We start from the raw sequence: 20,795 nt of genomic DNA on the forward strand, positions 1-20,795 counted from the left end.
CCCCTTAATCCTTTCTTGTGAAGGCAGCTCTTGAACACATGGGACAATCATGCAGGTTTCATGAAATGGACATAGAGCATAGTATTCATGATCTGTCTTTCAGCTCCTAAATAAAATCCTGTGTAAGTCAGGTTTTTGTTGGTGGGACCAACCAAAGTATCTTACAAGTAGAGCCTGAGACTTGCCCTGGAACTGAAGGCTGAATGAAGAATGAATCTCTCCCAGGGTAGGCTAGAATAATGGATTGATGCAAACTGTCACAAGAATTCATCTTTTTTTTTCAGTGGCTTAATCTGAAGTGGCTTTAACCAGAGATAATTATGCACAGGAATAAGTATTTCTACTGAAAGGATCACTTCGTCACCCCATTGAATCCTTTCTTGTGAAGGCAGCTCTTGAACACATGGTTTAAGATCAGTACTCACATTTCATAATTTGGAAATACCAGCAATTTCAAATTCATGTTAAATATGCTTTCAGGAGAATATTACAGTGGTAGAAGGTGAACTATTTTGGTATGGCAAATTGCTAGTAGTAGTCAGAACACTGAGGAAATGCTGTTTTACTCCAACAGTAATTGTGGAAGCTGAGCCAGACTTCTGGCTCCCATGTCCAACTGTGGCTGTTGTCCTTGCACATTTGTGTCTGAGGCCAGTCTAACACAGAGGTGCTGAGCTCTGTTTAATGCTCCTGGACTTAGTGCTCCCAGGAATTAGACCTCCTATTCTTACAGTCTCCAATTCCATCATGCTGGCAGAGTTGGCTTGTTTAGTCCCTGACTTGAGTAAGAGCAAGCTGTCAACATCTTCAAAGGCTGGATGAAGAGGATTTGTGTTCCCCCTGCCCATTCCTTTCTGTGTATTCCCAAGAGGAATGGCTGCCTGAGACCTGGAAAAAACTGCTCCCCTGATGTGTGAGATTTCTGTTTGCTTGTTTTTGTCCTGTTGTCCTCAGTGCAAGTGTTGGGCTTAACTCAGGATAGGATATCGTGCCCAGCCAGGCAGTCTGGGAATAGCTGGCAGTTGTGTCTGGGGGCAGGGGTGGGGGGCAAAGAAAGTGTTATTTTTGCAGAGCTGTAAATCCAGCACCTTTTGCCAGTGCTGCATCTTTTTTTATTGCTTGTTTCTAAGAAGGTATTGCTGCAACAGCACCAGCTGCAAACAAAATCTTGTCTGCTCCAAGTTCACCACAGGACAGGTCATGCATTTTGAACATTTGCGGGACACTCGCAAAGGAAATACAGAGCGCACTTTCCAAAAGCTTCAGCTTGAAATGCAACAGTTTCCTTGCTGCCTGGAGCTTCAATGTCAAAGAGATTCTATTTTTAGAGAGGGATTCTACTCAAAGAACTATATAAGGCTGTGCTGGAGAGACCATTACTTTTTTATTATAGATGAGAGTATTAGTTACTCAGTTGGGAAGAAAAATTCTGTATAAAAGTGACAACCACAAAGATACTCTCATCTGGTTCTCTTTTGTGGGTGAGAAGGGACTAAGATGAAACTTGAAGACTCAGTATTTGCTTTTCACTATTCCAGTTTCTTTCAACTGCTTGAAACAAGTGCTTTAGGCATTTAAAATGTCAGACAAGTCTCTTGATCTGAAGTGATGATGCAAGAGGGAAGCGATAACTCCAAGCAGAGTTTGATGCCAAAAGACAGCTTGCTATGCTAACATGTGACAACACAAGGGGGAACTCCACAAATAATCAATGTTTTATTCATGGAGAAACTAAGTAAAACGTGATGTTACAGATTCAGCCTTTACAGGTACATATTTATTAGTTATCCTGAGTACAAAGTGCACCTAAACTGAATGAGTGCTGCAGCAAAGCCATCAGAGACAGTGGTCAGGTGGGCTCAGAATAGTAGTCATAGCTAATAGCAGGAAAATGGAAGAGTATCTGAAGTTCTGGCTTTGCTGGGGAGCCTTCTTCTGAAGCTTGATTTTTAGTCACATGGAATCACCCAGGAAACACCTAACTCTGTTACCCTTAATCTCTGGCTTTGTATTAATAGAGAGGAAAAAGATCTGTACAGAATTGAACAAACTTGTGTTGTCAATTCAAGTTCCCACTGTGATTTCTTCCACAGTTTGGAGAGGAACTGTTGGGCTTCTGGTCTGGTTGGACAATCATGACTTACAGACTGCTGGTGTTTGTTTACAACACAATGGTGTTGCTTAATCCTATTTGTCTCTTACAGCAGCATTTCAGTACGAAAATGTTTCTTGTTTTGTTTTAAAGAAGTGCAGTCCAGGTGACACAGGTTTTAGCAGCTGTTGCCAATGTTAGCACAGCAGCTGGAGCCAATTTGGTTTTTGCTTGAGTAAGGACTCAATGAGGTAAGAGAACTAAATTAAGGACAGTGGATCCACTTCTTCTGTAGTCCAACACAGCTCCTGTGATGAATTCTGAGTTAGGGATGGGACTGAAATCATGCTGGTCTTACCTTGCCCAGAGTTTCTACTTCTGTTTTTCTATTGTCTGGCTAGCTGTGACATAACCTCTTTGGCTTTAGGGGAATAAAGTGAGGAACACCTACACTGAATGAGGGGTGAAAAGCAGCAGCTGGAAGTAATGTGTGCATTCCTGTAACAAAAGGAAAGGCAGTGCCCTTGGGTTGTGCAGAGGGTAACACAGGGCAGACTAGGTGGTGGCAAATTGGAGTATAGGCAGCAATGGCTGAACAGTTTGAACGAGGGAAATTCTTTAATCCACTCAGTGCACTGAGCCAGGAATAGCAGGAGAAATAACATCTCTACTTTGACCATTTTTTTATTATTATTATTTTTATTCAAAAGAAATAAAATTACGGGCATTTAGAAGCACACAGCATACTGATCCTGCCTTATTATTAACAGCATGAGAAGCAGTTCAAGTATGTGGGGGCCCAGGGGCACCTTTGCAGAGTGATTGGTGAAATCAGCGTTAGTGACTGACGCCGCTGCGGCCCGGCCCAGCTGGCCCTTGTTGGAGTTTGGGGGCTGCGCCTGAGGGACAGGGAGCGGGCCCCGCTTCCCGCGCTTTTCGCGGTCCCGTGCTGCTCCCTGGCGGCCGGCGCTGAGGGAATTGCAGGAATTCTGAGGCGTCATTCCTCTGCTATACCGTCCTGCTAAAGGCCTTACGCGTTCTCCAGGAGGGGTCCGCACAAAGCAGCCCCCTACCCGTACGGGAGTCGGAAGTGCCTCTTCCCCGTGAATTGCCGCTGTCCCTGCCCTGAGGAAGCCCCCAGAAATGTCGCCATGGCCGTCCCCTCGTCCTTGCCCGTGTGCCCGCTGTGCCGGCCCGCCCTGCCGCAAAGGCGCGTTCCTCACTCGATCCCCTTGGCAGTGGCTCCAGGCAGGAATCTCGGGCTGTCTTTCCACAGTTCCTGGACAGTTTCCTTCTGGGATTAAACAAATCCCCGCACTGTTTCCCGAACGAGCAACTGCCTGAAGGTTTGGTAATTAATTCTGACTTTTGCTTGCTGTGCATTCAGATGGCAATGAACTTTTTCCTTCTCGTTTTTTAATAACAGACAGAGATTTTGATATTGACAAGTCATTTCTTAAAATGTTGTACATCTGGTCAGTCATTTGTCTTAATGTATTCTTTAATTTCTCCAGTGTGGTTTCCACTGAAATTTTCATGCTTCACTTGTAAGATACTGTTCTGCACTTGAATTTGTTTTTATTTTGTTAGCTACTGTCCTATTAGGGAGATCAGAACTGACAGTTGGTAAATAACTAAAAGCTTCCATTTGATCAACATTACCTTTTTAATAATGACATAAATGTATTACATAGTGTTTCCATTAGTAAAATGTAAGTACAAATGTGTATTCCAAGATGATAATAAAGGACTATAAGCCCCAAGGCACTTTTGGACCTGAGAAAATGAAGTATTAATGAAGTATCTTTTTTGTTTGATTACAGCAAGGTATATAATCCTGCATCACCTGAGCTTTTGGCATTGGTTGGATATGTCAGAGAAAAAGCTTGAAACTCCTGAAAACCAGGGAGACACAATTGTCATCACATCTGAAATTTTAATTGTCATCAATTGATCATCTGAAATGGTTAGTACAAGAATACATATATGATCATTTTAATTGGTTTATATTTATATTTCCATTGCAAACTCTTTTAAAATATTAACTTCAAGATTTTGGTGCCAGTATAAACTCAATCTACAATTTTTTCTGAAGCTTTGTTCCAATGTCTGTCTCTCATGCCCCTCTAGATAAGCACACTTCTGTTTTCTGGGCTCAGTAGTCTCCAGTCATGTAAGACAGTAGCATATTCTGCATGTTAAAAAGTTCCTAAATGATATATTGAGCCCAAGCACTTCTTTAGCACAAAAGAATAAACATTTCTTACTAAAATGCTGCTGTAGGAGACAAATAAGATTAAGCAACACCATTGTCTTGTAAACAAACACCAGCAGTCTGTAAGTCATGATTGTACAATTATTTCCTGAGGCCTCCTCTTATTAACTGAAGGTTAACTCAGCAGCACAAAATGCACAATGTTACAAAAACCAGCTGCATTGTGCATGTGTTTGTACAAGCCTGAATTTAGTTAAGGATAAAGATTTATTTGAGAAGCCACCAATTTCCAAAATATTGGTAAATATCTTACTACTCCTAGAGTCCTTTTGTGCTGCTGTTTTGAAACATATTTGCTGTGATACTTGCTCTGAGTGTCCAAGAAAGGAGTAAACAAACTGGGTAAAAGAAATGAGATTGAAGGGAAATGCTGAATAGTTATTTTTCTGTTGAGTACCTGCAAGTATCGTCTGATTGTACATGGCCATAAGCGTTTGTCATTAGAACTGAGTATTTAAACATCACATATAGAGGGCACCAGGCAAATGTAGGATAGGTTTTTTTGCCTTTTACCCCACTATCCTTGCTTTTTCTTAATACAGAAAAAATATTATAAAAGTTTTATGGAATTATCATAGAGCACGCATATAAAAAACGTAACTGACACTATTAAAACCATACTTTGATGAATTTAACTGTCCCTAGCTTTAGAAAGTTCTGGATTTATCTGAATGTTGATCACCACCAGAGGGCTCCAGTCTCTCTTAGAACAAACCAGATTATATATTAAAATAGGGAAATAGGGTAGTGAAATTTGGTCCGTTTTGATAATTACTGATTTTTTTTTTTTTTTCTCCTGTTGCTAAGGTGCACACACACACGCGCTCTGTGCATTTGTACAATGCAATATAATGTGGCTAATTATAACAACAAACACCTGCACGGTAATGGAGTGTTATTTCAGTGGAAAGCTTTGCCACCGGTGCAGAGTTTAATTGTGCTTGTCAGGTGAGCCTGATACTGTCCGATGAGAGGTTTCCGAGTCCGCTGGCGCTGCGGCTGAAGTCAATCTGTTCCCTGACCGCTCTGTGCTCGTCTCAAACACCAGAGGGCAGCAAATCCCCACGGAAGGAAAATGAAAAATAATCATTCTTTCCATACAATCCCACTTGCTAGTCATTCCCTATCAGAAATGGCCACTGTAGGGCATACCCAAAGTAAATTACAATAAATTACATATATGGGTACCATGATGTTTTGTTGGGTTTTTTGGTTTTGTTTGGTTTTTTTTTTTACTTGTCATAATTCAATTCAAAAAGCAATTCAATAAACTAAGATGATTTTGTAAGTAAGTGTAACTTGAAGGTCAGAGTACTGTTTGCTACACTGCATATGTTGTTCTCTTGATATATTGTAAAAAGGAGCAGAGAAGCAAGGACAAGGGAAAAAGAAAAGGAGATAAAGTCAAAATTAAGACTCAGGAAAAGGAGTACTACAACCACAAAAAAAAAAAAACAAAACATTAGCTGCAGCTACAGTAGTGGGTGGCTTTTTTGTAATTTTCCATGTCTGAATATTTTTTGGCAGAAGTGAAATATGAACACTAAGATCTGTTCAGATAGGCTGAGGATGATAAAAAAAACCACAAACCAACAAAACACAATCAATCAAAAAACCCAGAAAGCTTGGGACTTTCCTTCATTAAAACTCTTTGCTCCTCAAAGCTATTGACTTTAAAACTCAGCTTTGCAAAGAGGAGCCATTTGATGTGAAATATTCCAGCAGCTCTTTATTAAAAGGCATAATTTCTGATGGAGGTAAGCACATTGCTATTGCACATTCAAAGCATTGCAAATTCTTCAGCACCATTTTCAGATTTCTTAATCTCTTTTTACAGTCTCTTCAGATTAACAGTAAGAATCACAAGTTTGATCTAGCTGAGATAGGGACATTTTGTCTTTTTTTTTTTTTCATCCTTCCTAAGACCATTCTGATAGAGCATTCCTTATGCTTCTCTGTCTTCTCACGTGTTATTTGATGTGAGAACATGAGGCTTTTCACCAAATCTCCCTATGCAGGAAAGTATCCCCATGGGATTGAAAATTGGCTGTTATCATAAATGGCAGATCTCCTGTGAGTTTCTGTATTTCCTTACACAGAGCATACCACAATTTATTGCCAGAAGTGTCTATCTTTGATTGGAAAACTACACATGTACTCTGAGACATCAGGGATGGAATTTCCTTACAAGCCTTTGAAGGCATTTATCATTATTGTCTGACTTTGCAGGGTTAGATCCTTTGGAAAATGGTTTTTGTTTTGTTTTTTAAAGTAACATTCTACATCCAAGCAGTGTTATATACTTATGTGAAGAATGCCCTTTTATTACTTCTTTTCATGAATCCCTCACTGAAGCAAGAGTGCACACATATAATTGACTAATGAGACCCCACAAGGTGTGATTGCTGGCATTGTGAAAGAGCCACATTGCAAATGATCTGGCAAGACAAAAAGTGGATTTTTATAGTTTGTTAGAGTAACACAAACTGTTTCACTTGGAAAATGGAATTTATAAATCAAGAATTGTCTTGTGGATACCAGTTCAGCCACAGAGGTTCTGGGGATGCTTAGTGTGGTTCCAGACTGACTAAGGGAAGCCTGGGGCAGCAGGTAGGTGGTGGTGTTTTATGTTGTCTCCTGGGTTCTTTCCTTAGGAAAGGAGGGAAATGTGATCCTGGGCCATGTTAATAGGATAGCTCAATCTGCAGAACATGGGAGGTCATTATTTATCTTTACTTGGTGCTGTGAGTACCCTGTTGAGTTCAGAAAGATGTGGGCAAATTGGAAAGGGGCCAAAGTAGATCAGTAACTATGCTCCAAGAGTTAGAAAGCATGACCTATGAGGAGGCTGGGGAGGAATTTACTGTATTCAGTCTTTCTCTTTTGGGGAAAAAATCCCACAAAAACAAGACTAGAGATGGGAGGGAGGACTTAACCTCTTCACAGCAGGAAACTATTATAAGGAAGGCAGGAAAATTTTTGGTTCTGCTTTGTAGGCTTAAAACAGCAAGAAATCAACTTTTCAGTGAAGAAAATGTAAGCTTATATATTCAATATTTTTGAGGACAGTGCAGGACTTTGCTAAGTTAGGAGTCCTGGAAACTCCTTCACTGAAGGATTTTACAAGAGTTTAAGCAAATTTCTGTCAGGAATTGCCTATGCTGGTTTAATGCTCTGGGCTTGAAGCTGGTTTCAGTGAAGTTTAACTCTGGCCACAAGTCCTGATTTATGACGACTGAGGTTTTGACAAAGCCCCAGTGCAAGAGCTCGTCAGTGTGGTTGGTAGATGGGAGGTGTTTCAGCTCCAATCAGTGGAGTACCAGCCCCTCAGGGCTCAAGCAGCCCCACACATCTCTGCTCAGTGCTAGCAACCTGTTGGAGATTTTTTCAGAAATGGCTCAGAAGGCAGCTGTGAGGAGTAAAATTCTCACAGCCTGTTTCTGTAAACAGCAGAAGTTCTCAGGTTGTTTTTAATTACAAGTAAAAGTGACAAACATGAAGACCTTGAGAACCTTGCATATCAGAGTTCTCAGGCAGCTTTCTCATAACAAGTAGATATTCTGTCTTTGGCTGTTTTGGGAAAGCAAAAATAATTTTGAGAACCCAAATCTTGGTATTGGAAACATAAGGAGGGGTTGGTGTGTTATCTCTGACCTATTGTGAGCTTGGGTTTGCAATATGCATGAAGTGAATTAACACTGTTATAAAAGGTGCCTGATTGATGAATAAAGTGGAGTCAGATGCTGAACAAGGATGTTGGGTCTCTCCCTCCATCTTCAATAGCAACCCCCCAAACAATCTTATGGGAAAGGGAGAAAACCAGGCAGGAGCTCAGGCTACAGGACCTGACTGAATGTGTAGTTACCACAGACCTGGAAAGGCCCCCACAAACACGTCTGGAAAGGTGCCCCAAACAGCCTTGGTTCATCTCAGCCATATTTGTGAGAGGAAGAGTGCCTGCAACATGAATGCTTGAAAACACAGAGCCACTTTACCTCTGTGTCTGAAAAGAAATAATGTAAAAGAAGAGGAAATGCATTCCTTCCTGCAATAACTTAGCACAGAATTGAGACTCCATAAGGCCCAGGCTGACTTCACTCAAGAGGGCAGCAGCCACAGGAGAGAGTGTGTTATACAATCTCTGCCATTCTTCTGGGGTCAGTGCAGAAGCCACAGTCTGTGCTAGAGAGGATTCTGCAATCATCTTGAAAAGGTGACTCCACTTGTTGGTGGCTCTGCCAAGGTCTGGTTATGGAAAGTAAGGTTCCTGTAACTCCCAGTGCCTTTATCAGGCATCTGGACTCATCTGGCAAAAGAGATTTCAGATCACTTTTGCTATTGGGAGTGTAACTGCTCCCAAAGTATGGCTGAGATGAGTGAAATGTCTGGATGACTCAATGAACAAGTGCTTCATTTCTTTCCTGACCCAAGTTCATATCCAATACAGAGAGTCTGGAATGGCTTGGATGTCACCCTAATCCACTGCAGATGCTTGCTCACCTTGCAGTTGGAAGGTACTTCATCACAAGCCATCTGTATTGCAGAGGCCCTACACACTGAGAAAGAGCAGCTCAAGACTGAAACATTGAGGAGAGAGCAGGCACACACACAAAAGACTTCTGGAAGTCTCTTCTTGTTACTGTGTGTATGCAGTGAGATGTAGGAAACCCAAACAGTTCCTGATGTGAGAAATGTAAGGAAATGAACAGTTTGATTTAGCACTGCTGTCTATCCTCTCAATCAATTGCTGCATCTAGGCTTGCCCTGAGCACTGTGGCACAACAGCTGTGCTGGCTTCCTGCTCAGACTATCAAGTACCAAAAGGGCAGGAGATTTATTCAAACACTAATGCCTTGTAGAGAGCCATTGGATATGTATAAACTGTAGCTTCAGCTCTGAGCAATAAATATGGGAATGTTGTATACCACCCCTCAAGTATGCACAGATATGCGTGGACCATGAAATGATCAAATCTTTCCCTACAGTTAATTATGACTAATGCAGAGATTTGTGCTTCATCCAGATCTGTTCCCCAGGTTTTCCTTAAGGGAAAGTGTCTATGTATTTAGAAGCATAGCATATGACAACAAAAGTTTGCAACATGCAGGATACATTCTTATAAGGCACCAGTCACTTGTCTTTTAATGCTTGCTTGTAGACCAGCTGGATATTTGTTATTAACATGTTTTCTCAAATCTCTTGTAAAAAAGCAGAAATCAAGGGGGTTTTGATGATTACCTTGCTTGGAGGAAGTTGGTTTCATTATGTCCATTGTCATTTACAAAGTCTGCAGCAGTTCTAACATGATTCATAAAAAATGAAACTTCTTATACTTGAAGATACACCTAAAAAAAGCAGTGGAATGGGAGTTCTATTTCCTGTCCAATTCTGACAGTGGTTTGGGTTTTACTTTTTTATTTCCTTTCTAAGCAATTTCTTCTCTACCTCTGGGCATTATAGTGGTTTTGCATTCAGTGAGATCACCTACAGAAGACCCCTGTTTTTATCAGAGACTCCCCCTGCCTGAGGATTCTCCTGAATCATTCCTTGCTTTTTGGTACATTACAGAAAGAGGGAATAGCTGGAAGCATGCTATGCTGTATGGATTGCACAACCCTCATATGGCTCCTCTGCTCTAATTCTCATGCTGAGGAAGATGAGGAAATCATCAACTAATCTGAACAGAGACACACACAGGGCACTGGAGATCACTGTTCCTCTTACTGTTAAGGCCTTCAGACTTCTCTTTTCTCTACCTCTGCCTCTCATTTTTCTGTAACTCAGCTTTTCCATTCAAAGCACTAATGATTTTCAATTATAAATTGAGTAATGCCAACAGGAAATATGAGCAGTTGAAACCAGTTTTGACTGACCTAAAGTATTGTACTTTAAAGAGCTGAGAGTACTGCAGGTTGTGAAGTGAAAATTTATTCCTTTTTTTTTTTCTGGAACAATATTTGTTCTCTGCACTTCATTCCTCTCTGTTTTCACACCCAAGTGAAATGAACTGAGAAACCTTAAACCCAGATATTAGGAAGTTTTCTTACAATTAATCACTCTGAATAAGAAGCATCTGGTTCTGAGTGTACTAAATTTGTGGGAGAAATCATAAATGAGATGACATCTTATATCAGGGCTTTATCTTAACATAAACAAATAATTCTTGTATTTCTTTTGGAACTCTGCTGTCCCCAGTCAGATATGAGAACAAACAAGACATTAGTTTTATTTCCCAGTATAAAAGTCCCTTAAAGCAATCTACTGGGAAAAGTGAGTCTGGAAACAACTTGCATTGTCTCAGCTATTTGGGTTGTAATGAATTAAAAAGGACAAAATTCTAATTTTAGTACTGTTTTAAGTAGGCTTGTGAGAATTCAAAAGAGGATTGAGGTTGCTCATTCTTAATAAAACAACTTTTAGCTGTGGTTTGATTTTTTTTTTCCTTAAGAAGCAGCTTAGATGATATAAATATTGATTAGGGCACGGGTACAGATCTCCCTGCAGATAAGGAGGTGATCAGAGGGCGTTGTAACTTTGTGTTACTCCTTTTTATCTCACAGGACAGCCTGAGAGAGACAAGGGCAGGTCCAGCAGGGAGCTTGGCAACCGTGAAGATGGTGATGATCCTACATGTTATCTGTTCCCTTGCATGTTATCTGCTCCTCCCCAGCAGATTGCACCCAGCAAGTCCCTGAGATGCCTTTTTCCATTCCCTCATTAAGGATAACGTGCTGGATTTGACATGCATCTGGAAAAAGCATTGGTTCTCCAGGCTGTATGCATTGCAGGCCCAAGAAGAGGCAAGGCAAAAGCAATATCTTTGCACTCACCCTCTGTGTAATGGCAGCCATTGTCACCCAGCTGTAGAAAAATGTCCCCTTCCTTAAATTTTGCTTGCCAGATCAGACATTTCTCCTACTTTCCACTTAACACATCTCTAGCTGTATTCTGTTGAATCAGCAATGTTTCCTTTGTTTAAAAGAAATTTGTCTATCCTATAATAAAACATTCCTCATTGCTTTTCCTTCTTCTGTTTAGCTGAAATGTGCAGCCTTGCTCTGCAAGCATGGATTCAGGGATTTCTAAAAGCTAAAGGTCAGCCTGAAATCTCACAGCATACTTACTGTACAAAAGCCAAGCAAGGAAATGTTCAAGGAGTCTTTGGAGAGCATTATCCTAAAATATAAACTTAGAGTCATGGCAATCCCATGTGCCTTGTGGACAGTATTTTTTTTTTTTTAACAAAGGATGTTATTAATATGAATTTTCTCATATCCTGAACTCTCAAAATAAAGCAGATTTAAGAGATCATTTTTACAGTTATCCATTTTTCCACAGAATGTGGCTGTCACATTTTATGTGACCGTGTATTGACTGTTTTAAACAGGTTAGATTGTTGTTTTTATTTAATGGCAAAGTCAGTTATTTTTTCCTCAGACCATATCTTGCACTCAAATACCTTCTTTCATGATGTGTTCTTAAGGTAAGCAGATATAAATACTGAACACATACTTTAATGTTCTATAATTACAGTGGATGTCTTAGCAGTGCTGCCCATCCTATGTAATTTCCTTATCAGGGAACACACTGGGATCTCCCTGGTCTCAAATGGCTGATTTACCATGATGACAAAGATATTTATTGACATTTTTGCCTGCTTAGTGCAGCTTAAAGCTATCAGGGAGAGTTCCTTTATGAAGTATAGAAAAATATAAGTGCATGGACACCCACACACGTTTTCAGGTGACTAATGCTGTTGCTGAAAGGAAAATGCATCCAGCAAATCTGCTTGTAATTGGACCTCACTCAGTGCTGATTCTTCCAAAGCTGGCTAGAAAAAGGCATACTAATGCCAATCAAAATTGCTTATATTCTGCTGTGAGAGAGTGGGAATTACTGTTTACTATCCTTAGTATTCTCCACAAAAAGATGAAAGTATTGTGAAAACTGTGAAATTATTTCTTTCAGTAAGAAAATTGAGTGCATCTCAGTAGTACGTGGGCCAGGGAAATTGAATGAGGAAGGAAGATCCTCAGGAAACTGTTGCCTAAATATGTCACAAAAAATGGGACCCAGTTTGTTTGGAAGCCTGGTTCCTTGTGGTCTACTGAAGCTAAACAGCAGGGGAACCCATAAACTGTGTTAAAGAGTGAAGCAAGTTAGAAAACTTCAAAGTCATTTTGTCCAGAAGTAGTCATTAGGTCACTAGTGGTTTTGGGGGATTTTTTTCCTTAATCTTTTTTTCTCTCCAGCCAGATCAGATATGAATAGACATACAGTATGGGGGACAGCCTGCAATGGCTGCAGTTGGAGCAGAATCCACACCTTGTACAGCAGTTTCACATTCCACTTAGAATCCATAAACTCTTCTTTCCAAACTTTTGTTTTAGCTTCAGTCCTGTCAATTTTCTGTGCTAAACCAGCTGCAGTTAGCATTGCTAGCTATGTGTATTTTCCTCTGTGACTGTGCCCTTCTGCTGCTCAGCACTGGGGCAGGGTCCTCTGGAAGGGTTCTCTGGGTTTGTATCCTCAGCAGTGCATGGGACTGCCGAGCTCTGCTCAAGCCCAGCCCTTGAGTGTCCATCACTGCTACTCTAAAAGATAAACTGGTGACTGGCAACCAGAGCATGCCAGCCCAGCTCTGGGCTGCAGCACTTCTGTAAATCCACAGGGAACTCGGGCTCAGCCAGACCCCAGGCTGCCAGACCAGGCTTCATTCCAGCTCTCTTTGATGTAAAGGCACTGCCTGAACTCTGTACAAAGTGGTACGTGAATAAGATGAGAGCAATAATTTTTAGTGCTTTACATCTATATTACACTTCTAAAGTTTAACAAGGCTCAGGCTTTTTATCTCTTTTTTTTTTTTTTTCTCTGTGGAAGACGAAGGTTATTAACTCTTTCCATTTTATCATTGTACATTTTTACCTACACACTATAGTCTCCTGCTGCTAAAAATTCCTTCACTCAGCTCTGTTCTCCTCTTTTTCAATGTTTATTTTTTTTATGTGGATAGATTCATTCCCGAGATATCTTGTCATCTCTTTGTGTATTCAATGTCATATCTTTTCTTAAATTATTAAACTTATGTCTCCTAGAAAAAAAAAAACCAAAACCCCAAAAGATAGAACTCAAGTTATGATTCTCATGTAAAAAGAAAAAGAATAAAAATCCATGTGTTGTAGATGCTGAGAGGATTTTTTTTTTTTGGACCAGTACAGCAAATACCACCAGCATTAATTTGTAGAGTCTCATAAGGGCTTGTGAAAACCTCCAATTTTGTGGCAACAGAATCCTTACAAAGAAATTTTTACTCCTGTTGGTTCTGTTTTGTGCTGCATTTCAGGATTGTAACTGTGTAACAGTTCTGAGCACTGTGGTTCAGCCAGCTGTATCAGCATTATTGTGAGCCTAAGCTGATAGCTGCTGTATAAATTAATGGTGTATATTTATACAAATCATCTGCTTGAGCACTCTGGGGGGTTATTGTAGGGGGATACAATATAAGTAAATAAAGGTAGTATAGGAAGTAATCTTACTCCCTAAAGAGTTGCAGCTGGGTTAATTATTCAAGATTAGGAGCAGGCCTGACTTTAACAGGCCACAGCTGTAGCCAATAACAAGAAGAGTGCTATAAAAGAGTGGGTTCGTTGGCTGAGGGGAACTGGGGTCAGCTGGCTGCTGTGAGAAGGAGGAAGAGTCAGTGCTGAGAGGAGCTGCCTGTGAGAAACACCAAGGAGGTACCAAACTCCAGCAATGTGGAACCTTTGCAATGTAATGACAGCAGGTATGACTGTTGTTAGTTCACATTATGTGCCACTTCTGGCTGAGAGAGTAGGTAGGAATCAATGTTTGTGAGTTGTAGGTTCAGTCCCAAAAGATCTGAAAAACACTTCTTCCAAGATTTTTTGACAAATCTTGTCCCTCATTACATTATCACGGCATAATGCTCCATGTTTTGTTGGTTGCTTATTTGTAGTTCCAGATTCTAAGCACAAATATTGTTTTCTGTATATTTTGTAATTGCTCTATATATAGCTTGTGCAAAGATGCTTCTTCTGCAAGCATAACTGACCCTAATGTTGAATAAATAAAATATTGTAGTAAATTAGATTTATTTTTTACCGATGTTCAAAAGCGGGAGGTGGAGGTGACACTTTTCCTTCATTTAATTATAAACTCTGAAGTATGTGGTTTTTATAGTTTCACATTTCAAGACCACAAGCATGGCTGTGTAAACTTAAATTTTGCTTTCTCTGGGTCTGTCCATATAAAGAGCTTATATGCTTGATAATTGAATTAAAATGAACTAATACAAATCTCCTTGCTGAATTCTGTTGAAATTGCTCTGTTTCGCTTAGTTCCACATGAGAACTGAAGAAACAACAAAGCAATTTTATGCTGATTTAAAACTGAACTAAGCTCCTTCAAGCTTGCTTATTTGTGAAAAGGTTTGCACTACTCTATGAAATGCAGTGCTGAAGTCTGTTATGGATATTTGGCATTCCTTCAGGTGATCCCCACAGGAACATTTGCTTCCTACAGAAAGTGAAACCACAATTTAAAAAACAGTATTCAATTACTTTTCTGGTTTTAAGGTTCTTTTTTTTTTTTTTTTTTTTAATCTGGAATTTAATGTTTAGGCAAGATTACAAGCTCTGATGGAAAATTAGTAAGGCTGAATTACTTTCAGGGGCTCATAAAGGGTTCCTGTCTCATTACTCAATGAACAGAAGTATTTTTGCAGCCAGAATTTAAATTGTTAGAGGATCAACTGATTTTTCTCAAAGTATTGTGACTGTAGTGGCTGCTTTATGATTAGGATTTATTATATGAGGAATTTGCTTTTAGCCTTGGGGATAATCAGTACTTCACAAGTTTGAGAAAACATCAACGCACATATGGACAGAAGGTAAATCAGAAAGCTTCTTTTTTGATGTTTTATCAATTAAGTCTTCTGCCTGTATTTCCTTATTTAAGGAGAAGTTTTACAACTTTTGAGAGCAGGTGCTCAAGACAATTTCTGTGGCTGTGCTTAATATATTCAGAACACAAGCTTTTGTTCCAGGTGCTGTAATTAGTCTACACTGGTTTAGAAATGGCTCCTTATTGCAATGGATGCACTGTGAAAGTCACAAAAGCATATAACACTGTATGGTGCTCTCAAAGAAAAAAAACCAATCAGCATTAGTTTACTGACCAGAAGCCAGAAACAACAACTAGATTTTAGAAATTAAATACTATTATATTAGAGGAGCACTCACACAGTATTTCATGTCTTTTGTACTCACTCTGGGTTCCTCTTGAACATGTTGAACAATTATGATGGAGTTGGGGATTGGCTGACACTTTAGAAATGCTTCATTTATTTATCTCTAAAAGTGCTAGGTGGGACCTTTTTTTCCCCAGGAAGAGGAAAGATGGATAAAAAGATGTATATGTGGATATTAGCAGTAAAGCTGTTATTATTAATCCGTTTCCACAAGTGTCTGATGGGATTGAGGCATCTCCAGTGCAGTTTTAAAAACTTGAATTGATACAAGGCCTGTATGATCAGAGCAGCTGCTTTAGAAGGAAAGAAAAGGATGTGGGGATTCAGATGGGAATCACAGAACTTGTGATCATGAAAGATCATACCAACTTGTCATAAACCCTCTGTGAAAGCCTGAGAGAGAAAGACCTAACCAACAAGATTTTTTGACCTCTAAACAAAAAGAAAACAGCAGTACTGAAGGTATTGATTGCTCAGAGGGAAAGAGAATTCAGAAAGGGTGGTCTTTGTTGGATTTGGGTGCCCTGTGTCACTGTGATAATGAGAATGTGGCCGTGGTTTGGCTTGTGTTGAAAAGTCTTGTATCATATTTGTTGATCTTGTCTTAAAATGAAACCATAGTGGTTCCTCACAGCTCCTCTTTAAGGATCTTGCAGTTACTGGTGGTGGCAGTTGTGTGTTTCCTCCTTTTTTTACCCTTTTTTAAAATTTTCAATTCCCCAAAGAGCTTTGTGGTTTTGTTCTTGCATTCCATGTTCCTTTCTTTTCCTTCTCCTCTCCACTCTAGCCAGCTGCTTTTGGGAGGGGCAGGCATAGCCACTGACTTGCAGTACATGCTTTCATCTCCTTATAACCCTAGGGAAGATGATAGGCAGCTGACTTCTGTAGGAGGAGAGAATAGGAAATCTTGTCTTATAGGAAAAGATGGTTTTGTTGTTGGATTTAAAATGAAAATGACTCTGGTCCTCATGCAAGAGGAATGCTTGTGATTGTAATAATGGTTTAGAGCTCAAACTGTGAGAGACAGACAATTTTAAGAAAATGTGACCAACATAAAGATGAGTTAGAGTAGCCTTAATGCAGGCTCTTTGTGTGTTTGAGGAAAGCAGAAAATCCACTAGTGCAGGGTTACAAAGATGAACTTGTTTCATGTGGTTTTAATCTAAGCTGGGCTGCCTGGAATTAAGGGTCACCACCCTGCGAGGCACCTTGAGAAGAACTGCTGTTTCAAATAAGGCCATTGCTGACATGAATGTGCACTGAAAGTTATGCTTTGTTAGAAACCAGGCATAACAACCAAACCAAACAAAACCAGAAAGAAAACCCACACATCAACAGGATATCTCAATTTGTATTTTGCAGTAATTTATAGTACAGAAGAGAAGGAATATTGTTTCATTGTCCAAGAAAACGGAAAATTTAACTTGTTCAGGCACATATTGCACAGTAATGATTCCGAGCAGTTCTGAGGCCAAACCACACTTGAAAAACTTGGCTGGATGTGTTCTCTGTTATATCCCCTGCACCCTGCTCCCACAGCTGGCTGCAGCATCCTCCTTGCCTCTGCTGGCTGCAGCACAGCCCTGAGCTTGGGCTCATCAATCTGCTCCCACCTGAATGAACGTGTGCAAGCAGCTCCTGCACCCTCCGCCGTGCTCCCAGATCCCAGCCTGGAATACAGGGACAGACAAACTGTTGGAAATTTAGTTGCTAGAAAATAGAAAAGTACAAAACTATGGCTAATTCTAAGTCTTGCACTTGCACAGATAACAGTGTCTTTGAGCTTAGCTGTAGTAAGATAACAAACAGTGAAAGAGACATGAGAAAAGAGAGATGTAACTCCTAAAGAATGAAGAAGAGTTGATAGTATAGTTTAACTAATAGATTGCTTAGCTTACAGAATATTCATAAGCTTATTACTCGCTGTGTAAGTGTCTGATGCTCTCTTCAATAAACAGAGCTTGCTTATCACTCAGATTGAGTGTCTGAGTCTCCCCTCACTGACAAATAGCTCGACCCCGGCAAAGGCATTTCTCTGTGACAACAAACCTCCCTCACACTCAGCCTGACAGACTTCACATATGCCAGAGCCCTTTGCAGACCCACAGCTCATCAGGTGCCACACACTTCCTCTGGCAAGAGCTCATTTTGGGGGTCTCAGAGGTGATGCTTTCTCTGCACTCTGACAGGGAGGAGATAGACTCATCACAACTGCATCTTCAGCTGATTGTAAAAAAGCAAATGTGAGTTCAGTGTGCAGGATTTGGATCAGAAGTTAAAGCTACAGTTGTTTCTGTCAGTAATACTGCTACCACCCAGCGTCATTTTTTAAAAAAAAGAGATAAAGATAACATTAGAAACCTACAGCTCCATGGTTTTGGTCTAGGTTTTGCATTTGGTTTAATCTCTTGACATTAAAATAGAGTTGGACACAGCTTAATACAATGCAGTTTTACCAGGTCACGGGCACTTGTTCCCTTGTTGCCTAGCTATCCTGAGTACAAATAAACAAAGCATTCAAGGTAGGCACAGCTCTGGATGGGGAGAAGGGCTTCAATGTTGTTCTGTAAGACTTAACTAAGCAGATGAAAATAGGTTCTGACACATTTATCCTGGGCTTTTCTGGCACAGAACTAGCCTTGTTTTTTGGCCAAAAATCGTGTCAAATTCATGTTAGGATTAAAAAATGAACTCATCCGAGGAGAAAAAGCTCCAAGACAAGAGTGCAGTAACATATGACAGCACTCTGTGTGATCCTGCACCAATGGTTACTTGTCCAGTTTCTTAGCAAGGGGATTGTTGGATGTCTCTGTGGGCACTGGAGCCATCCCCCCCACAGTGGCCACAGGAGATCTAACAGCACAGCTTCCAGTTGGGATTCATAAAGAAATGTGCTTTGCCCCTTGCATCCTACAGAGATTTAAAATCAAGTTTGAACAGAGAACTGGAAGCCTGGAATTTCCAGTTACCTCTCTTGACACAAAAGATTTAATGATGAAGAACTATCATAAAAGGAGGAGGCCAAGAAATTGTCTAGATAGGGCCAAAAGGTATTTGCACATTTAAGGTTATTTGAATTTGAATCTCTAGTGATCTTAAATTGAAAATTTGGATTTATGTAATGTGGGGGACAGAGAAAACAGAAGGAAAATACCGAACACCTTTCCAGTGTTTCCACTTATTAAGCAAGGGAGCCCCAATGCCCACTGTTGAGGAATGGGGTATTGGGGCCTGGCTTGCACTGAGTAGCATGATGTTCTTAAAGAAGCCCACAAACCACTGCAGAGCACACTTGGGATCACTTGTTTTCCAAATTTAGCTGCACAAGAGGAATTGCTATCTTTTTTAACCCAAGCTTTGAATACAATCCTGTTGTTCCAAGCTTCATGCTTAGAACATTTTGTTGTGTGAGAATTTGATCTTGAGATTTATGTACTTTACTATGTTGTGTACAAATGTAGCAAATCAGCAATACTAACAAATTCTGCCTGAAAGGTGCCAGCAAGAGGCTTCTTCCTTTAGGAGCCTAACAGATCCTTTGCATCCTCCTTATGGACAAGCAGTGGAGCAGCATTTGTGCCTGTGTTCTCCTACTGCCCTTGGAATGAAGCTCATTGTCATTTTGGATCAGCTTGCAGTTACGTTATTGAATCCAGACAAAGAAATCTAGACAGAAAAATTTCCTAAATAGGACAAGATGGTTGCATGGCAATGCTCTAAAATGCAGCATGCAGTAGATTGCCAGAACGTGAGTAGATTTTTATTTTTCCTTCTGCCTGCCAAGGCTAGTTAAGTACTGAAGCATAATAGTAATAGCATCCTGTAACAGGATGTTGCTCTTTGCAAGCATCTATAGGTGATTTTTGCTGGGAACAGGCAACTTCTGTATTTCATATCAACACTTTTAAAGACGTGTTTGGCTGATAGTTGTTTGAATAGAAAACATGTAAATTATTCAATGTTTCATTTGTATACTCTTCTGTTTTGGGACACCTTGTCTGTAGGGCCATAAAAGTTCTTTTATGGCTGTCCCTGATGCTGTTTTCATTTGGGGTTTATTTAGTGTAAGGACTAGAAGTAATACTAGGATTTTTCTAGAAAACCTTTAACCTTATTGAGAGACAAAAACCCCCAAATAAATTTGGCATGTCTTCAAAGCTCTTTCAGCTGTGCAGATGCCTCCTTGTTCTATAGTCCAAACAATTTTCTTAGACCCCCCCCACCTGCTGGCTGAAGTAAATTTGCTCAGCTGCATAAATGAGAAAGAATTTCATACTGAGTATGTTTGAAGGCTTGTGAACCAAGTGTAATCTAGCGCTATCATCATTTACATCTTCTTGTGCACACAGTGTTTGTAGTGAAGCAGCTAATACATTGCAGTTACTGTTCTTCCCTGTTTGATAACCCTCACAATCCCAGACTGAACTTTTGTATTCATCCTGCATCAGGGCTTCCCAGTACCTGGAATGGTTTCTTTCAAACCTGCCTGTTGAGTTCCCTTCCTTAAAACACCTGACAGATGAAGGAATGGAAGTGCCAGGAAAGATGTGTCTATGCCGTTAAACAGGGGGAAGCACAGTGGAGCTGTATCCCCTGGTAGAAATGACCAAAAAGACAACCCTAACAGCCCAGCTGATGTCAGAATTGATCTAGCTGGTGTATGTCGAAGGATTTAGAAGAAAAGAACCAGAAAACAAAGGAGAGAGCAGAAGAAAATAGGGCCCAGGTTAGGAGTTAGGGTAGACCAAGCAATATGAGGTGTTTGAAGACAGCTTCCTAGACCAAGGGAATTATCCAATTAACTGGATAATTATCCAGTTACCGTTGTAGAATTCAGGGGTGGAAGCTGTGTGCTTATGTGTCTGTGCAAAAGGAAATCAGAGGAGCACACTGTGGGTGCCAGAGCCCACAGAGGAATGAGGGACAGTGAGACATTAGATGAGGTTCTGACTGCAAAATGTGTTCAGAACTGATCCACTTAACTCAGCTGTGATAAAGGCAGATTTGCAGGTAAGAGCAGTAGTTGGAAACCCAAATCCTAGCTATTTCCAGAAAAAGCTGTATCTGACTCATAAGTTTAGGCCCTGGGCTTTAATCTGGGACTCTTCTGTGTGGATTCATAACTCATCCCTGCCCCTCATCAGCTCTTTGTAGCTGCT

The 20,795-nt window shown here is 40.3% G+C and overlaps 1 protein-coding gene and 1 long non-coding RNA gene across 2 annotated transcripts in view; one reads left to right on the plus strand and one right to left on the minus strand.

The window, feature by feature from the left end:
* The window catches only part of SYNPO2 (synaptopodin 2), a 79,033-nt gene that overhangs the window by 38,226 nt on the left and 20,012 nt on the right, over nucleotides 1–20,795 (minus strand). The window lies entirely within an intron of this gene.
* LOC135447008 (uncharacterized) lies at nucleotides 2,898–11,643 on the plus strand. Its single transcript, XR_010439970.1, has 3 exons — nucleotides 2,898–3,438; nucleotides 3,916–4,058; nucleotides 10,928–11,643. It is a non-coding gene; the product is annotated as an uncharacterized LOC135447008 (long non-coding RNA).

The sequence above is a fragment of the Zonotrichia leucophrys genome, chromosome 4, assembly GCF_028769735.1.
Source record: "Zonotrichia leucophrys gambelii isolate GWCS_2022_RI chromosome 4, RI_Zleu_2.0, whole genome shotgun sequence".
Lineage (NCBI taxonomy): Eukaryota > Metazoa > Chordata > Aves > Passeriformes > Passerellidae > Zonotrichia > Zonotrichia leucophrys.